The 19,645-nt window shown below is 36.0% G+C and overlaps 1 protein-coding gene across 4 annotated transcripts in view; it reads right to left on the bottom strand.

Moving 5' to 3' along the window:
* FTO (FTO alpha-ketoglutarate dependent dioxygenase) overlaps positions 1–19,645 on the bottom strand; it is a 261,683-nt gene that overhangs the window by 112,958 nt on the left and 129,080 nt on the right. The window contains exon 9 of one of the 4 annotated variants that reach the window (XR_008236694.1): positions 19,094–19,238. The exons of the other annotated variants lie outside the window; for them this stretch is intronic. The gene's annotated coding sequence lies outside the window, so the exon portion shown is untranslated. The remainder of the gene's footprint in view (positions 1–19,093; positions 19,239–19,645) is intronic. 4 annotated transcript variants of the gene reach the window in all.

Genomic DNA, 19,645 nt, shown 5'->3' with positions numbered 1-19,645 from the left:
AATATGAAGAATGAAATAACACAAATATTTCCCCTCCTTCAATTTAGACCAAAGTTTCAAAACAGCAGTATTTTATATTGCACGAAGTGCCCTTTAAGTAATTAAACCATTCAGTTCCATGCCTAAGCTAAAAAAATATATAGAACAAGCACAGCCATCAATACAGGATTTACTCCTCCCTGAATTAATCCAATTATTCAAATGTCAGTTATAACTGTCAGAGAGCAGTTCCTTGGGCTGGACCAAACTGTTAAAAATGAAAACTGTTTTACCTCGTTTAGTCTCTCTGCCTTTTTAATGTAAAATCCACGGTCTTGACAAAAAGTTGTGGGATTTGACACCCAATGCAACACAACCCTATTTCTGTCATACATGCATAATTCACTTTGGAAATTTGCACTTGCTTTAAAATATTACTAAAATATACATGTAACATATGCTAATTTAGCTGCACTGGCTTGTAAGCTCCAGCCACTAGGTTATATGTAAACTTTGCCAAGTGCATACACTGTATATAAAGGGATTATAAATGAAAGAAAAGATCACTGTCCCTAGCTCTCAGTTTCCAGCCTTGGCCAAACTGACAGCCCCAAATCCCAGCAACATCTAACATGCCCTTCCTGTGGAGAAGACAGCCTGTTCTCAGAGTCTTAATTACATCCCAGCTGACTGCCCAGCGTTGCCAAAATCAGGCAACAAACGATGCACCTTCACTTGCAATATGGTCTGCTAAACAGAATCCCAGTCACACAGAAAGTAACTTTCACAACAAGGAGAAATAAAGGGACAAGCTAGAGAGTGAGGGAGAGGGCAAGCAGCAATCAAGACAGGGAAGAAAACCTCTTCCCAGACTCCTGAGGGACCAGAGAGCAGCAGCATGTAACAAACAAGGCTATCCCTTGCTCAAAACAAACTTGCAGCCCAAGGTGCCTCACGCCAAGGACTGCTGTTCTCCAAGATGGGCCACTGTAACTAAGACTCGATAGATTAATGATTGTTAAGGAAGGCTAACCAACCCCTCACTGCTCAGGCCATTATAATTACAGAAGAACAGCATGCCGCATTCTGCAATCGCAAATGGTATCATATGTTTTCCTGGCTGGCTTGCAGGAGGAGCTTTATTTACACAGATGAAATACAAGAGCTGCAGATTTAAAGCAACACAATTTTAAAATTAACAGAATTACGCATGCTTGTGGATACCCACAGAACAAAGTTACACTGAGAACTGGTTTAGCTTGCAGACCTAACGACGATCAAAATCTCCATGACAGAAAATTCTCATCTGTCCTATCCAAGCTTGATGGTTATACAGAAAATACTTACAACATAGACAAAGTAATAAAATGTATTCAACTTTACAGAAGTGCTAATAAAGCACATACTTTTACTAAGACCACATGACTATTTTAGAATCTGTGAAGTGAAACTTCACTCTTACCAAATGTGCTAAGGTAGAGATTATTTTCTACTAATTCAAAGAATATTAATATCACAATTATGTCAATTAGCTTCCAAAAGAGGGGCTTTATACTATTTTTCACAAAAGTTTACTCTATGCAAATATATCATTACCTTCCAGAAATATTATGTATGCACTGGCATTCAGTAAATTTTCATTAACATATTTCCAGAATAGTTTACAATAGTTAAAAAACCTCCAAGAACCAAGGTATCTATTCCCTTGATAAAGCTAGGTAGTTCTACCTAATAGTTACATTTCATTTTTAAATTTGCATCCTTCTAAATACGCATTTGATAAACTAGCATAATACGACGTTTATATGAAAAGATATCTACTCCATCAGTTTAAGACTCCTTCGGTCTTATCTCCATGTTTAAACTTTTACATGACGAACCATCTACTTCCACAAGAGTCAAAGAATTTTTGCCACTGACTTCACTGGGAACAAAACAGCCTGCAAAAGCTGGCTGTGTACCATTTAAACCAACAAGGACATGTGATAAACAAGAAATCTTAATGGTCTATGAATAAGGTACAGGTATCTCTTAAAAACAGTTCCAGATTAGTCGACCTTATTGACATAAGTTTACAGGACAGAACCCAAATATAACAACTTGCACAGAGATTAATTAGACATTTTTTCCCTTTCAAGGGCTTTATATAAAAGAATTATAAAAATCAATTCCTATAGAGTACCTCACATTTAAACCAAGGATTACAGTTACTATCTTTTAAAATAAACCTATTAAGGAAAATTCTTTAGAACACATGACAATTTTCATCAATACCTCAAAGACAGACAAATTTAGCTGAATTCAGAAGACTACAATTGATAGAAGGTAACTATCCTGGTTTAACGCACAAAAAAAGTCCGTTATTCCTACATTTTAGTGCTCTGCCCTGAAACTTACTAAGTAGGATGCAACCTGCCTACTAAGACACAGGTTAGCATCTGATGCTTTGCAGAACCAAAAAATCATAGAATGCTTGTCAAAGTTTACATGCAAATATTACAAGTTTGTACTAATCCCTGCATATACTTGTTGCTAAGTATTGGCATTCTCTTTTCCACATGCAAAAACTATGGCTATGGCAGCAACATATCCAAAGCCAAAACTGGAAGAAGGGTTACTCTGTGATTAAGATGACATCAAGCTACTAATGCAGTCTGGGAAGAAATAATGTTATTTATAACTTAGAGTTTCTGTTATGCTAGAATAGGGACTATACAAGACTAATCTTTAGACAGATGTATATGCACGCAATCCTCCTCCTGGATCTGCTGATTAAGGCCTTTTGGGCCTTAATAAAAGCACTGAAAGGCCTCTGTGCCATATCAGCAATCACAGTACAGAATTGGTGTCCTGAAGATGGTTCTGAAACATTGAATGCAAATATTTACAAGCAAGTACAACTCATCAGAAATTTACTTACTTTATGAGGTATTTAAATTCAGATAGTTTCATTTATTGCATTCTAAGGTTATTCTGGGTTCAAGGTTTCTTGGGTGAAGATGTATGATGACATTAAGGAAATATATGAAGTTAGCTTTGAATTTTATTCTGAAATGTTACTGTTGGCATGAATTCACAGGTGAAAGAACTCCCCTCCCAAACAGAAGCATTTGTATTCCTACCCAAGTCCTACGTGTTTAAGTTAACTGTATTTTTTGCTTTACTTCAGGAATTTTCTGATTTGCTCTCCCTCTCACAAACTATGGAAGCATTTTTCCTTCACTATTTTTTTCACTTAGCATCTTTTACTTAAGTCTTGCTTCTCCTCATCACAGATGTTCTTTTTTTTTATTTTATTATTTGAACCAGAAAACATATTAACAAATTATTTTTCTGCTATTTTTGTGAATTGTGTTTTCAAACCTATGGACCTGACTGCAGCAGCCTCTCTATAGGAAAATGGAGTGAAAGACCCAAGAGGTCACCTAACTTTGCAGGTAGATGACAATTTAAAGGACTGCAAAAGAAAATTCAGCTTTTCAGTGCAATAAGTATCTACAAAAAAATTTCACTCCACAGTTCCAGCCCTTTCTCCTCAAACACACACAAAGACTAGTAGACTTAGGCAGCTACACAGAGGACTATACACTGTACCTTTAACAGTAATGTAGTAAATCCCCTGTGTTCCTGACACTTGCATTAAGCGGCGCTTTCTTTTGCAGATCTTGTGGCATGATCTTTTTTTTTTTAATGTAGTTTAAGAAATGACAGAGGGTGGCGGTCTTTTTGCTTGTTTTGGTTGGCTGGTTTGGTTTTAAATACAGACCCCTAAAAGCTGAGAGGAAAAACCTGCCCTGTACGTATTTTTATACTCGTGAAATAGATTCCAACTACCTTAGAACACTGAACTTAATACAAGAGTTGTTGCAAATATTAAAGTGCAGACCAACAGGTAAAAAAAACCCCAAACCAAAATAGTGACTGCACCACAATATGCAAACTACCCTTCCAAAAGTATAATTGACATGTAAGCAACTGAAGGATGATTTTGCTAGCCCATATTTATGTCTTGAGAATATACCATTGGAAACATCCACTTTTTTTTTTTTTTTTCAAAACACAGTGCTACATAGTTTTAACTCCACACCCACTGCTCTTTAGGTAACAGAGTAAAAAAATTCAAGCCACATAATCGTCTTAAATCTTCTGAATACCAAAATAGCAGTTTTTTTTTTTTTCCAAATGTCTCATGGCATAGAGCACGACTCAGGACCTGAGGGGGTGAAAAAGTTTGCCTTAGAATAAAATGCTACCGAAGCATGGAACTGTGTATTATTCATTGATTAACTGTTGTGCTGTTAATTTTGGCCCATCAGGCTTGGGGGGGGGGGGGGGGGGGCGGGCAGTGTGGAAACAGTGCTCCAAGTGGGATGCAATGGCTGGCTTACTGCAAAGTTTCATCCCGGGAGCTGTGGAATGCATTGTCAGCAGATAGCTGCAGTGGTAGAACAGCACGGGACTGGAGTCCACTATACATCCATATGGATTCTGTCAAATGTTGAATGCTGTGGAATTTGAGGGTAAAAATGCATGTATCTGAACCAAAGAACCAGTTTGCAAAGAATTTATTCTTGTAGATTACAATGACAGATTATAATGATATGAGTAAAAGGTCAAAATAGGAAAGGGAAGGCAGAGGAAGGATGTGGTAGGAATATTACCACAACATAGAAGTAACATTAAGGAAATAAATTTAAACTTATGACTGGCAGATAACTGTTTACTTTCTTCCATACTCAAATGCTAGTTAAATATTTCTTGTTTTTAGAAAAGATTGCTTACTACATAGAAGTTTAGATTATTGGTTATGCAGATACATATTTTCTTTAGATTTGTAAATAAGGATGCATGTATTTTCTCCTTCATCTGTCTCTGGCTGTTGCCACTGCTGTCCGGTATTTCGGTGCTGCGCACACTAATTTGCAGAGCGTTCTATTTTTGTGAATTGCCCTAAAGATCTGCCTACAATGTCTGCTTAAAACAGAGTAAATTCTACACAACATAAGACAGACTTTGCACCAACTAGACAAAACAAACTGATAGTTTATTTCTTTGAATAATAAACAGTACGAATTTCTGAATACACCCTACTAAACTTACTCCCCTTTACTTTTGCAGCCCCACATCATTCAACTGGAAGACCACTGCTTCGGTGGCCACAACAAGAACACAAAAGTTGCACTGGGGATGCAAATTCATAGGCATTAAAAAATGTGAGGAATTAAGAAACTATTATGACAAGGTGAAAGATTTTGAGACCTTCCTGGAGATGTAGGTCTCTTCTACTACATATTGTGTAGAAAGGCACATTGCTTTTTGCTGAGTCACTCTTAAATTCAGTATTAATCTCTCTTGGAAAAAATATAACGGAAGAGCCATATCCAAGCTTTTTCTGGCACGAACAGAATTCAAATTGGTCATGACCCATCTATTTCAAGAAATCCAATCCTATATGACCAAAGTTCTACTAAAAAAGAAAACAGACAGTATTTTTGTTGGCTGCTGTTAGCTGTAAAGGACAAACCCTAAAACCAGAGGGCAGATAACACCTAGCAATCAGCAGAAGTTCTCTAGAGTTCTCTAGAACCCTATTTATATGTGGTAGGAATAGTATTTGTGAACAGAAAAACAATTTTATAAAGCAAAATTAACTGCATCAGATACACTACCAGTCTACAAAGAAAAGATGTGAATCAGCTAATTCACGGTTATCCACTACCTCCAAAAATTAATCACAGTACTGTTTCATCCAGCACGTGCAAGAAGCCATTAAAACCAAGCTTAAAAATATTCTTTTATTTAAGGAAGTTTATACTACAGCTTTCAGGTATCACTTAGAAACAACGTAATAATACTTCTACTACCAATCTACCTGGAAAGGAACCCAGCCTGAGCTTTTTTTAAAAACCCTTTTCACAGAAAATAAATGATCTTTAACCAGCTATGATTAACCAGATATATCATCACCCAAATGTCCTGCGTTTGGAAATTGCATCCATTGATTTAGTTCAACAACTTGCAGTGTCAGGCTGCAGTGACATTATTACTTGCTTTTAGCAGAAGTTAAAGAAAGTATCTCTGGGGTGGAAGAGAGAGAGTGTTTAGGTGTTTTAAGAAAACATCTTCCTTCGAACCCTGCAAGAAAAATTATGCTGAAGTATAGCTCCTAGGGTCAATTGGGCCTCCTAGTATTTATATCCTTATTAGTACACTATACAGAAAAGTTGGAAATGTTCAAAACACACCCCTCAGACCTGGAAATAAGGAGCACAACCTAGTGATGAAGATGGTGATGTACTTTTAAAAGTTCACTGGGAATCAAAAGCATTATAAATCATCACCTGTTAAGTATAAGCTTTTAACATGAAAGGTATAATTAGTTATCCAAGAGTTCCTAAAGAGCAGGAAGATTTTTGGTTTTTTTGGCTTGCTGTTCACTTTTCGATGATAAACACTAACATCCCATAGAAACTTCACAATACTGGGAGTACAGACCTAAAAGTACACAACAGAACGAGGTGCAGAGCCTTGACCTAACATCACATTTCATGTATACAGCTTCTTGAACCCAAGACAGCAGCTCTGCATGTAACCTTACTACGTGAGGTAAATACCCTTACAGATCTCAGTCTGCCAAGCTGTTCAGAAACAAGAGAGAGAAGTAAAATGACTGCTGTTTATATGTACTTCTGTAGACAGAAAGTACTGGACGCTAATGTTTTTTTTTTTTCCTGTCTAGCAGAAAAAATTATAGTAAGGACTAGAGACTTAAAGATTGCTGAAGCTAAGCATTCAAAGAGAAAACAGAATTTTTAAATTGTGAGGTTGATTAACAATTGAATTAAATTCCACAGAAACAGTAGATTCTCCACTTCCCATTGTCCTTAGACCAATGGACACCATTCTGAAGGATGCATTTAAACCCAAAGACAAATCACTGGACTCAATACAGGGACAGCCAAGTGAAATGTAATGCCTTATGATATACAGGAGGTCGAACTAGATGATCTAATGGTCCCTTCTGGCCTTAAACTCTATGAATCTATGAATCACAGAAAAAGAACACAGAACAAATACAGGAGATGGAAAATAAACTACAAATCTCTTTTTAAAATGTTTGCTCCTTCAAACAGAACTGAGTTATACTCTAATTTGAGCCCTCTTAGTTTTACCAATAGCATGCAATTCTTTTGATGTGCTATTTAAAAATGTATTAAATTTTCATTCAAATGATTGTTTAAATTAAGAGTGGATAAAAATCACAAAGGTAACATTTACCTTCACTATTAAAAGGGTATAGACTTAAAATGGCATTCCTTTCAGTTGAAGGAAATACATCATCTTACTACAGTATTCTACTAGCACAATCCTTGAATCCAGCTCTGAACATCCACTGAAATGCGCTTTTGAAGAATGCACAAGATGAATGTCATATTCACTCAGCCTTCATAAATCAACTTGAATAATTTAATACCTGTTGAAATTTTCCTCCAATTTATTATATGAAATAATAACATGAGAAGTAATTACAACGAAGAAAAAGTTCAGGTGCAACAGCATTAGTTCAACATCTAGGATCAAGTGTCAGTGGAGATTAACAAATTTCATTCATTTTATCTCCAGTACTGGAGACATGCTGCTCCTAGCTTTAATAGTCAGGAATGTCTGCTAGTTAAATGACTTTGTAAAGGCAGTCAAGTGAGGGCAGACAGCGACAGTTTAATTAGGGAGCTTACTATAACTCTATCTGAGAGCTGTAGGCACTGGACTAGAACAAGTGTAAAACGGCACTCAGTACTGACTAGCAACCCCTGCCCCCACCCCCCAACAAAACCCCTCCAACACAAAAAAAACCCCAAGAAGATACTTTTCATGGCAGGTTCTCTCATTTATTCTGGCGTCAGGTTGGCTACAGGTGAACAGGAGCAACATAACCGCTGCAGCAGAAGAAAGGTAAGGTTAAGAGAGCAATCATTTATCTTGTATTCATTTCTGGACACTATGTCCTAGATACATTCCAAGATAGAGTGACAGCTTTCTGGTTTGTGTCGGTAAGAGAAGAAAATGACTAGCACCAGTACCCATTGTTTTCCTATCATATTTCCTTTTAGAAACATGCCACACTTAGATTTTTATTCAGACAAGGAAATCCAAACAAGTTTATCACAGAAAAGGAGGGTTAGGGGATGGTTATTCAGCCATTTGTCTTTGCTGCTGGGTAGTTGGGAGTCAAAGGGTCAAAACCGAGCACAATTGGACCATTTGGTTTTATCTCAGGTAACCCTACATCTCTGGTAATTGAACCCATTTCACTCGGTCAGAGTTCCTGTCACTCATATTCAATGTCTGTCATTACTGAGAAATGCTTCATGACATATTACACTGACAGAACCACCACTGCAAGACTAGAAAGAATCCCCAGGCACCAGAAGTAGAAGACAATGGAGGATTCTTTCAGACCAGTGATGTTTAACATTTTATGTGCTGACATTGTGACTGTAACCACAATATAACGAAAGTCTAGCAAATGGAAGACCAAAAAAAATCCATAGTTTATCTGCTTCAGGGACTAGCAGGCAACATCAGAAATAAAACAAACTGGCAGCTCCAAGGTTACTTGCACATAACATTAAAACCCTTAGAAAAAGTTATATACTGTACTAGGTGTATAAACATACACAATTAATACTGGACCCAACTATAATACTGATGTTATTTCTGATAGGCTTTACAAATATTACACCTCTCTTAACTATAGGCATCCAAATCCTTTTCTTTCTTCTACAGTTTCTTAACTTAGAAGCTGCAAACAGTAACAGGATGCTTAATATGCATACCCTCTGATATGCTGAAGACAAGGGAGAACACCCTAGCTTTTTAAAAGCTCTGAAACGCTCCTGTAAGTAGAAATTCTAAATGCAAAAATGCCAAAGTTATCCTCCCACTTTTCAGCTTTATAATCCTTACAAGTGATCCTCTAATTTATTTTTTCCATAGAGGCATTACTACACTTTGTTAGGTCATCTCTGCTGTGTTTGACAGGCACACCACTTACCACCACCACACTTGACTTCATCAGATGTATTCAAGCTAGCTTCCTTGGACCATACAAATTTTTGCCATACAAATTTGGTGCAAGTTCAGAATTTTAGCTGAGATTATTATATTAAACACTCATAGCTTCAAGGCTGAGGCAAATACCAAAGGAACTTTAATAGTGTGAACAGTTAGCTTCCATCCTAGCATTATAATGAATTTCACACAGAGTAACAGAAAAATATTCTTAAACTAGATATCTCACATTTTATGAAATCGATTTTGATTAATTTATAGGATTAAACCATATTTTTCCACAGCTCTCATGCAATATGTGAGTGATTAATTTTAAATAAGGAGTCGCTAGGAATTCCGAGATCAATAAGGAACTTCAGCATTATTCACTATCAGCAAAAGAAATCTGAACGGCAAACGTAAAATCATCTTAAACTATGAAATTGCTCCATGAAGATCTGAGAATATACTGCCTGAAGTTCATAAAAGTTCTAATATTAAGTACATTATTTCTAAAGCAACCATTATTCTCACTTTGAGAATGATCTGTATTTCATTGTGAAGTACATTCACACAAAAAAAATCTTAAATAGATTTAGAAACTACAATTTGCAGCAGTAAAAGCAGTTAAGTTGTCCAATAAGAAATATATGACAAAGAACAGCACAATAATTCAACCATTAATAAATCCAGCACAATAACCGTTATCTTGTCATAAAGTAAGATAATACATCTTCAATCCCTCCATGCTGGATTTTTATACTGTATTTATATGCTATGAGCCTTCTTAGAAGCAGATGCTTCAATTCAAAGCTCCAAAACCCCACTCATATGTACAGGCTCTATTCAACTAGCTATTCTGCCCATTGCCCTACACTGAATACTTCTATACTTAAAGCAGTGAGCAGATTTTGGAGCTCTACGGCCAAAGAATCAAAATGAATGATATCCAGGTCTATAGCCTAGCAGGGAAAAATGTGTTGCAACAATTTTTCTAATGCTGAAATACCATTTCACCAAATGTTCCTGTCAAGGCATGGTTTAATTACCTTGGCACCCATGCCACTTATAATCACCTGTCATTAGCAACAATGCTTGCATCTGTTTACACGTCTGTCAGAAATGCCAGCCCAGCTGAAGTCTAAGAATAAGACAACTTTTGTTAGCACTTGACCCCAGATGTGGAAAGGTCATCTTAAGGTTATCTATCCCCAGAGTGAAATGTGTACAGTAAGTAAAAGGTTCTTTATCAATTCTTTAATTTATAATCCATTTGATTACTTCTGTATAGAATTAGAGTGCTCTAAACTAAAAAGACAATACAAGACAATATCTATATTCTTTCAAAACTTTTTTTCTTTTTTTTTTCTTTTTTTTTTTTCATTTGGAGATATTTTGGTGAAACCATTTTCAAATTTAGTTATCCAGAATGCAGTTATTTGCTCTAGTCCATTAAATCATAGAATCATAGAATCATTTGGGTTGGAAGGGACCTTTAAAGGTCATCTAGTCCACGCCCCCTGCAATGAGCAAGGACATCTTCAACTACATCAGGTTGCTCACAGCCCCGTCCAACCTGACCTTGAACATTTCCAGGGATGGGGCATCTACCACCTCTCTGGGAAACCTGTGCCAGTGTTTCACCATCCTCATCGTAAAAAATTTCTTCCCTGAATCTAGTCTAAATCCACCCTCTTTTAGTTTAAAACCATATCCCTTGTCCTATTGCAACAGGCCTTGTTAAAAAGGCTGTCCCCATCTTTCTCATGGGCCCTCTTTAGGTACTGGAAGGCTGCAGTAAGGTGTCCCCAGAGCCTTCTCTTCTCCAGGCTGAACAGCCCCAACTGTCTCAGCCTGTCTTCATAGGAGAGGTGTTCCATCCCTCTGATCATTTTTGTGGCCCTAACTGTTTGTTTATTGATTAGCTGCTTTCCTCAGAGGTAACCTTAAACAGAGAAGAAAGAATACAATTTTATGGGCAATATTACCTTTAAATATGGGAGTGTAGCAAGCATGCCAATGACAATTTTAAAAAGCTAAGAGTCATTAGGCAGTGACATTGTGAAAACTTCAGGTTTTGATGGACTACAAATTCAAATGTCATCTTCATCCTGACTCTAGAAATGTGTATTTTAGGCCAGCTGCTTTAATAACTGGTATTAATGGCTTTCTCAAAAAATTATCTGTTTTTAAGCTATCTCATGAGATATCTGGTTTGCAATTTCTTCCACACAAGGTATCTTTCTACTGAGGCTAAAACTTCCGTCCTCTCTGTCATTTATTTGGATAAAGGACTGCTGCAGATTTTTAAAGTACTGAAAGTCAGTAGCATTTTGGTCTTTGAACTCCACTCAGCGATCAGGAGTTGAAATTCATAGCAAACATTTTCTTTATGAGAAGCAACAGAAAGAAAACTAGATAATAATCTGCTGCATAAAGAAATAAGTACTACAGCCTTTGACAGAGAAAAATATGCAATGTGTATTTTTGTGACATGCATTTAAACTAGATGTTACTGATTGTTATTTCATCTATTTTGATTCAAAACTAATTACACAAGAGAAGGGTCCCATCCTTATATACACACTCTGGTGGGGGACACATTCTCTACACACTGTCACGGCATTTTTCTATAGATTACATACATCTATTTCAAAGGTATTCAGCAACAGGTAACATCAACATTCAAAACCTTTTCACAACTTTCAACTGTGAAGAACTCAGTAGTACAATTTTTTTGCCACACTGCTTTCTCAGCATGGATTTTGCAAACATGAGGCTTCTTTCTTTTTCATTGTCATATATATTGCATGGCAATTTCATCTAGGAATTTCAAAGTGCTATATAAGGTAGAATAAATAGTCTAAGCTATACTAAACAGCCCTTTCTGGAGGTACAGAGCAATTATACCACTGCTCTGCATCTCAAGTTGTTTATAATGCAGGAGGACAGGGCAAGACAACACAAATTCTGAATGATATTCTGGCAAACTCTGCTTACTAGGAGGACTCATTCTGTATCAGTGCAGTATACATACCAAGAAATTAGGTATGCATGCACATGCAGGTTGGGTGGTAGAGCAATAACATACTAAAATGAGGGGAAGAGCCTATTTTGATAGTTTCTATAGTTCTATGACTAAGACTCCTGGAGCAAAAGAAGTTTTCCATTTTTGTGCTATGCAACTGGAACACTCACTATAAGCTATTCTAGGTATTTGGCAAATAGCTCTAGAACAAGTAAACAACTACATTGCAAAAGCAATTTTATGGCTCCGTCCTGCAAATACTATCTGCTGCAGCACTTGCTCTTTAAAACCACAGCAAGTTAGCTGTGCATTCACAAACGTTTTGAAGGATCAAAACACTTAATACATGTCAGCAGTCTAAGGGCAACGGCCCACACGGAACAGATGCACACCTGCCCTTTCCTTTATAGAAGCACACGTATGGCATCACTGGTATCATTGCATTCTAGCTCCTGCTTGAAGGACTGGAAATAGCTTTTTGTGTACACTGTTTCTAGTAAGTTAAAGGACCTTCCATCAAGCTCTTCAGCTGGTAAATTAAGAGAGTCTACTGCACAAGTATTTTCACATCTTTATAATGTTGAAAATAAGAGCTTGCAGATGTTACAGAAATATGCAGCTACGGTGAGTACTACAATTTAAATGCACTTTCTATCCTTGTAAGACACATGAAACAAAGCCAAGAACTCTTTGGCTTTACATTCTAGTGAAATCCAAACTGGTCTGAACTGTTTGTCTTGGCTCCTACTTATATCAGATTCAGACTGAAGAATCTTAGTGAAGAAATTATAAGGGATAAAATGGGTATTTCTAAATTACAAGACTGCAATTCCAGTGGCTCAGTATATCAGTTTTCTGTTTCATCTAAGTCTGCTGTAGAGAAAATTGTGGGATCTGACAACAAAGGATCGAAAACATTTACTTCCATGAGCCAAAAGCTTCTTGCCTTGATTATATTGAAGATTAACCCCCCCACCCCAAAAAAGTAGATGAAGATCAGTTACATTTTGTTAATGACTCAAAGAGGCATAGGTTACCAACAGAATGGTTACCAGCAGCATTTTAAAGTGCACTCATTTAAAAAGGTATATAATTGGAGTTAAATTAATCTAATGCTGAATTTTAATCCTAGAGTCATGTGTGTGTGTTTTTCAAGTAACTTTTTAGTTTGTACCATTAAAAATTAAGGGGAAGCAAGCACTGCCATTGTGTCTTCTGTTTGATGGGGAGATATAACACTTAGGACTGACAGTCTATTACCACTTAAAACCAGCACTCCTTGTTTACTTTGATTTTTTATCTGACATTAATGACTTCTTGGCCAGATAGCCAGGTCATGTTAGTGACGTGTTAGCCATCAGCACTATTCACATCCAGTGCGGAAGGAGAATGCAGCATCTGTGAGAGTAAAGCAGACCAGCATTGCCAGCTTTTGTTCCCCTTTGAGTCAATCAGCAGAACTGGATTAACAAGTAGAAAGGCATGATCTATTGCACATAGGATGTGCATCAGAATGAAAACTCCTTCCTCAAGGCTTGTACCAAAGCCGTAAGTGGTATCTGAATAAGCAAGATCATAATCGTAACTTCAGTTGAAACCTAATGCTCACGGTAATACTAACACTGATATACAAAGCTTCCTACAGCTGCTACACAGTTTGCTCAATGGTGAGTATAATAGAACTTGTGTGTTTGACAACCAGAAACCAGTCAGAAGTATTTCAGAGACCAGGCCAATCAGTGCTGAGGATGCATGCTTCATGGCAATCCATGCAAGTCAAGGCAACTATGATTGCTACCCTTACTCATCAATAACTGATTTCCTAGAAATCATAGAAAAGATAAATATTGGTAGGGCATTTGGCATTACATAAGCTGAGAATCACAGTGGATGATGCACACAGGACAAAACAGACAAGGATCATTTTCCCACCTAAACTGGACTATAAATTCTATAGAATATGGACCATCCACTAGTGTTCAAAATGCTCCTACAGTCAGCACATGATCAAGCGCTTAAAATACATCATTATTAATTTATTATAAATTACTATTTCTATTATACCTTCTCATAATACATGACAAATATGACTAGAAGAGAGATGCATTAATACAATATAATCCTTAAAATCAAAAAGTGGAAAAGGATTAGGACCAAGGATGCATGGATGGCAGGGCAAAGGGGAAGCAGAGAATGGAAAAGTTCTGGAAAAAAAAAAATACTTCCCCTTGAGGCCTTTGTTAAAAGCATTGAAATCTATGGGAAAAATATGAAGAAGTTAATTTTTTTGTTTGTTTGTTTGTTTTGGACTGAATGCTAAAAATTTGTTAAGTAACATTTCAAATATTACTACTATTGTGACTGGTTAGACAGAGAAGCTTAATGACTACTAATCATCAAGCACCATAAAAGTTATACCACTGCTAGAATGCCTAATTCTGAATGTGGCTTAGTTCCACATACATAAACCTAGCATTTCCTCCTTTCACTCCATTATTCAACAGCAATTAAGGATGGGATGTTATATAAGAATCACCCAATATTCCAAGCCACAATTTAAGGTGATGCACAGCTACCTGAAGTTTATAGGTACTTCCTCCCATGAGATGTATTCAACCACACAGAAAAAAAAAATCCCTAACATTTATTACTCATAAAAGGTCATTATGTTCACACTCTTCACTGTCCTATAATTGCAATAATTATTACAAATAACTGTCCCCTAAAAGTAAGCTCGTGGATACAGAACTCAATTGTGAACCATCTGGTTATAGTTTTCCACCTTCCAGCATCAGTAGTGATAGTGGTTATACACTCTAAAATGAAGTTTTAAATAATTTTATCAATATACACAGCATTCAAGTAATGAACGCCAGAAGTTTCAGCTAAGATATTTTTGTATTAGAAAAGACAAATGACTCATGAAAGATAAGTTAGCATACCTGCAACAAACATATTACCGCAGTATAACATAGGACATAAAGCTTGCCATTTGCACCATTAGGTTTGCCACAACAAATGAGACATTGTATGTGATGTATAGCACAGGAAAGAAACCACAGCTGTTTGCTTCTGTTGAGGAGTACGTAGATGCTCTGCACCTGAGTCTGCAAATATTTATTAAGCCCTTAACAGTGAGGTTGTGATGTTCGGAACAGCTACTGCTGAAAACCATTATCTATGGATAATTAACTATGTCAGGACACTGAGGTCCTAACATGAGGTCCTCATAATTCCCCACTAAGGAAAAGACAGTACAACATTATTATAATATATTAGTAATATTTAACAACAGGATCATACTATTTGTGTTTTAATAATGAAGGCTGAATACCATAGCGGGGTTTAAATTAATATTAGTTTCTGATGGTGAAGTTTAAGCCAGGCTTAACAAATTCTCAGTTTTTGTTACTACTAAGCAATGTGATACAGCAACAAACAAGGACAACATCTAATTAGAAAATTACTTATTTATAAATAAAGCATTTGTGTCATCGCAGGTCTAATTATTATTAATGCATTTTTTCTATCATTTGCCAGCAGAAGTCTAAACTTATTGGGAAGAAAAAGGAAATGGAAAAAATATTTCTTATTTTTTACTTGACCAAAATAATTCACTTGAACTTTGGAAGCCCTTGTATTTTTTTCAAGCATTTTTAGAAACAGCTAGTAAAAAAAATTTTTCATCACGCAATAAAAAGGCTTTTTGACACATGAAGACAAAAGCTTCAGGCCGTTTATTAAGACTACTTCCTACTGTGTTGGGCTTTGTTTTATCTCATAATTAAAATCACACCTGAGCTGGGCCATCTGTGAGAGTGTATTAAGTTTCTTACAAAACATGAAAATCCTTTCATTTTTTCCATATAAATGCCAATAAATCTTGTAGGGTTTTTTTTCGTGTGACACGGAAAAATAATATGCTTAAATAAAGGTCAGGCTTTGAGCAAAAAAACCTGAGCAGGCAAACAAAATTATTTTTCTGTATTCATCATCAATTGTACCTCATAATAATTGATACATTTTAAAAAGTTGTACACTTAAACATAAAAATGAAACCTTTTTTCTTTTGATATTTGACAGTATGTTGTTTTCTTACAGTTTCTTTTGTAGGATAAAAATAAAAATTAGTAAAAATTGAAGAATTAGTATTTTCCATATCAGTTAGCAATTCAGAGTGCACAGAAAAGGTCAGTCAGCACTTTTCAAGATCAGCAACTATGTCAGCATGCTAATGCATCTGCTTATAGGTTCTAGTGAGAAAAAAGAAAAGTTAGGTATTTCATAAATGTAGATACTTTATAAAGTTCAAGGGCTTTTTTTTGTTTGTTTTGGTTGGTTGATTTGTTTGTTTTAAAACACTCTGAAGAAAGACCAAGAGGATTTCCTTTTACAGAAGGACATCATGGAGCAAGAGAAATCCCTAAATATAGCCCAAATCCATCAAACCAAGAATATGTCTTTTCAACAGAGTACTTCTGTGTGCACAGTTAAACCGAAGGACTAATGACAAGAGGACCTAAATTCATGCTAGAAGTCAGACATATACTTAAAGTAGCTTGGTTCGAACATGTGAAAATTCAAACACATAAGTGATTCTATTTAATTTGTTGCAAGCTATATTCCTTCAATGAGACTATATATATTCTTGAAATTATTGTTTAATGCTTCTGTTGAGCCAGGAAGCAAATAGATATCATCATGCTGCTTCATCACGCAACTTTAATTACACAATTAAATTTGCATAGTATTTTGGTAGCCTAACAATCCTACTCAAAAAATTTTAAACTTCTCACCCAAGGCGAATTATAAAATGGCTATCTTACACATAGAGAGCAAATAGATCAGAAGGGCCTAAAATGGTAGTGAAGAACAGGGATCTTCCATCTCAGACTAACAAAAGAGCAAGGTATAGGAATATTGTGGAATAAAAGAAAGAAATTATTTCACATCGAAATGTGCTATATTAGACTACAATAAGAGATATAAGCAGTATTGATAACTTGTTTTCATGAGCAAACTGAATGAGCAAATGGTCAACTGCATGCAGCGGTCCATTGATTTCACAAGATTCAACATGCACAGAGCTATTCCCATGTTACAGGAACTTATAAGTAACTATTAACAAGCAGAAAACTCAAAAAAATAATTTTTCCTATTACAACAATATTAAAAATTATGATTTCTCTTCTTTATACATTTTGAAGCACCAAGCTTCAACACTGATCTCTGCACAACCTACCACTGATTTAAATCCCTTTGATATTTACATATATTTGGGCTACAAAATTATTTTTGTTCTTAGAAATTCATTTGGCTGATAGTGCACTTAATTGGCAAACATATTTCATTTGAGTTTGTGTTCCTTTAAATTACTTCTTTTACAACAACAAAGTCTAAATTCTGTGTGTCATAAATAAGACTCTAAAGCCATAACCCCCCCCTTTTTTTTTCCCAGATGTTTTGGAATTTAATGACTATCTAACACTAAGGCTATTTTGAAAATTCATTTTCTTCTTGGGTTGAAGATATAAAAGAACATATTGAGTCATGTTAAGCAAGAAACAGCTACATTTTTTTAAATGTGTCTGCCTGTGACAACTGAGTGGTCTGGATCTAACTCTTAAGTTGTCCTCCCTCCCATTATTTTACAGCTACTTTAATTCATCTTCCTAAAAACCAAGTTTGCAATACTACATAGTTCAATTGCTTTCCAAATGCAGTTTTTTCTATTGAAGTTGGCCAAGAGCCAAGAAACAAAGGCACTTTATTCTGAAAAAAGGTTTTCTTATTTAATTGCACAAAAAAGATTTCTTATATTTAAAAGAGAATTACTTTAGTAATGACCATTTTACGTGCCAAATTACAAACCATAAAGACTCTTCCAGTCGGATGCGTCTTTCTGCAGTGGTGTCAAAAAAAGAGTCTGAGATTCCATCACAAGAAAATGTGAAGGATATTTACCAGGACCTGTGCCCTGATTCTCTTCTCAGTTACACTAACTTAAATCAAGAGTAACTCTTTTGAACTCAGCAATATTGCAGTGGTGTAAAATCAATGTGTGAAGAGATGATGATGATGACAATGATAATCCAGATACTTTCACATGATTTTAAGCAAAATAAATGTTACATTTTTGGATACCCAGCAGTCATCCCTTTAGAAACCAGTATGGGACATTAATATTCTCAAACTTCTTCCCTGTCCCCAACCTTCTCTACTTACACAAATTCATCAAAAATTTAGTGAGAACTATACTAGAGCAACTGCAGATACCTCCCAGTTATGATGCAAAATCATAACTGGGAAGTACCCCACAATAGAGGAATTGCTTTGGCAATACTGATGGATAATCTTTGTATAGTAATTGACATCCTACAGTATGAGAGATAATGACGTAGATGACCAGGTGAAGCAACCCCGCAATAAATGGTATATGCTAGCAACAGTTAACAATTTTTCCCCTATCTCTTCTGTGAGAGACGGGGGAAGGATGAAGCCAAGAAGGAACTCTACTTCTGAGAAGCAATGCCTCTGGGTCTACTCTTGAGGCAATCCTGTTTTTACACCTCACTTTGCCCAAGGCTGTGCCTAATGCAGTTTCCCTCCGAATAAACTAAACAAATAGAAATAGAGGATTCTGGTCAGTTGAAACTTAGGAGTTTTTTCTCTGAATAGACTGAAATGTGTGTTGTTGACTCCGGGAAAAGAATGGACCTCTAAATGGTATCACAAGGAACATTCACTGTAAATTCCAAGGGAAAAACAATAGTGAACATACATTAGAAGTGTACTAATTTGCACTCTCTAATCAGCCTTTTCCCCCCACTTTGCAAACATGTAAGAGGTCCAATTTACAAAGTCAGCATTATTTCAAAAATTGTTTCTTCCCTGTATAATGAATGATCAAAAATAATTAAAACTGAATGAAGACTGTCAAAACAAATGAACAATATATATTTAGATGCATTATCCTCGCTGGTTTTCATTATTGTGTTTGTTCGTTTTCTCCTCAATTGAATTCACAACACTTACTCATTCACAATGGGTCTGTACATTCACCTCTGCACGGCGGTTGCCTATGGAAATGCGTTAAGTATCAGCTTTCAGTGTTCCTTCTCATATGCCCTCCCAGCTGTAAATGAGGTTAGGAAACAACACTGTAAACACAGCAGTCCTTCTGAAAGGTAAAATAGTGGAAGAAAAAAAGCCTCTCAGGAAATTTGATTTGTACTTAGGTTTCATTCTTAAAGGAACACCCAAAGCTTGACAGCATTTAACACTATTGAAATACAAAATGTTAAAGGAAGAGACAGCAGAATAAGGCATTATACTTTTATGGTAGTCTTGTATTATTACTACAGAGAGCAGAATAAGGTATTATAGTAATAATAAAAGTGTGCTACAAAAATATAAATAGCACTGAATGCTCATTGTTCTGAGTACTGGGCTGCTTTATTTTGATTTTTCTCCTCCCCCCCCCTTTTTTAAAGAAAACAAGTGTTTGCAATTCCTTCAGCAAAAAAAAAAAACGGGACACACACACAGATGTCATAAATAATTCCAATATAAATCCATGCTAATTTA

The sequence above is a fragment of the Harpia harpyja genome, chromosome 9, assembly GCF_026419915.1.
Source record: "Harpia harpyja isolate bHarHar1 chromosome 9, bHarHar1 primary haplotype, whole genome shotgun sequence".
In the NCBI taxonomy this organism is placed as follows: domain Eukaryota; kingdom Metazoa; phylum Chordata; class Aves; order Accipitriformes; family Accipitridae; genus Harpia; species Harpia harpyja.
Note: the sequence above shows the minus strand (reverse complement) of the source record. Positions and strands in the feature narration are given on the sequence as shown.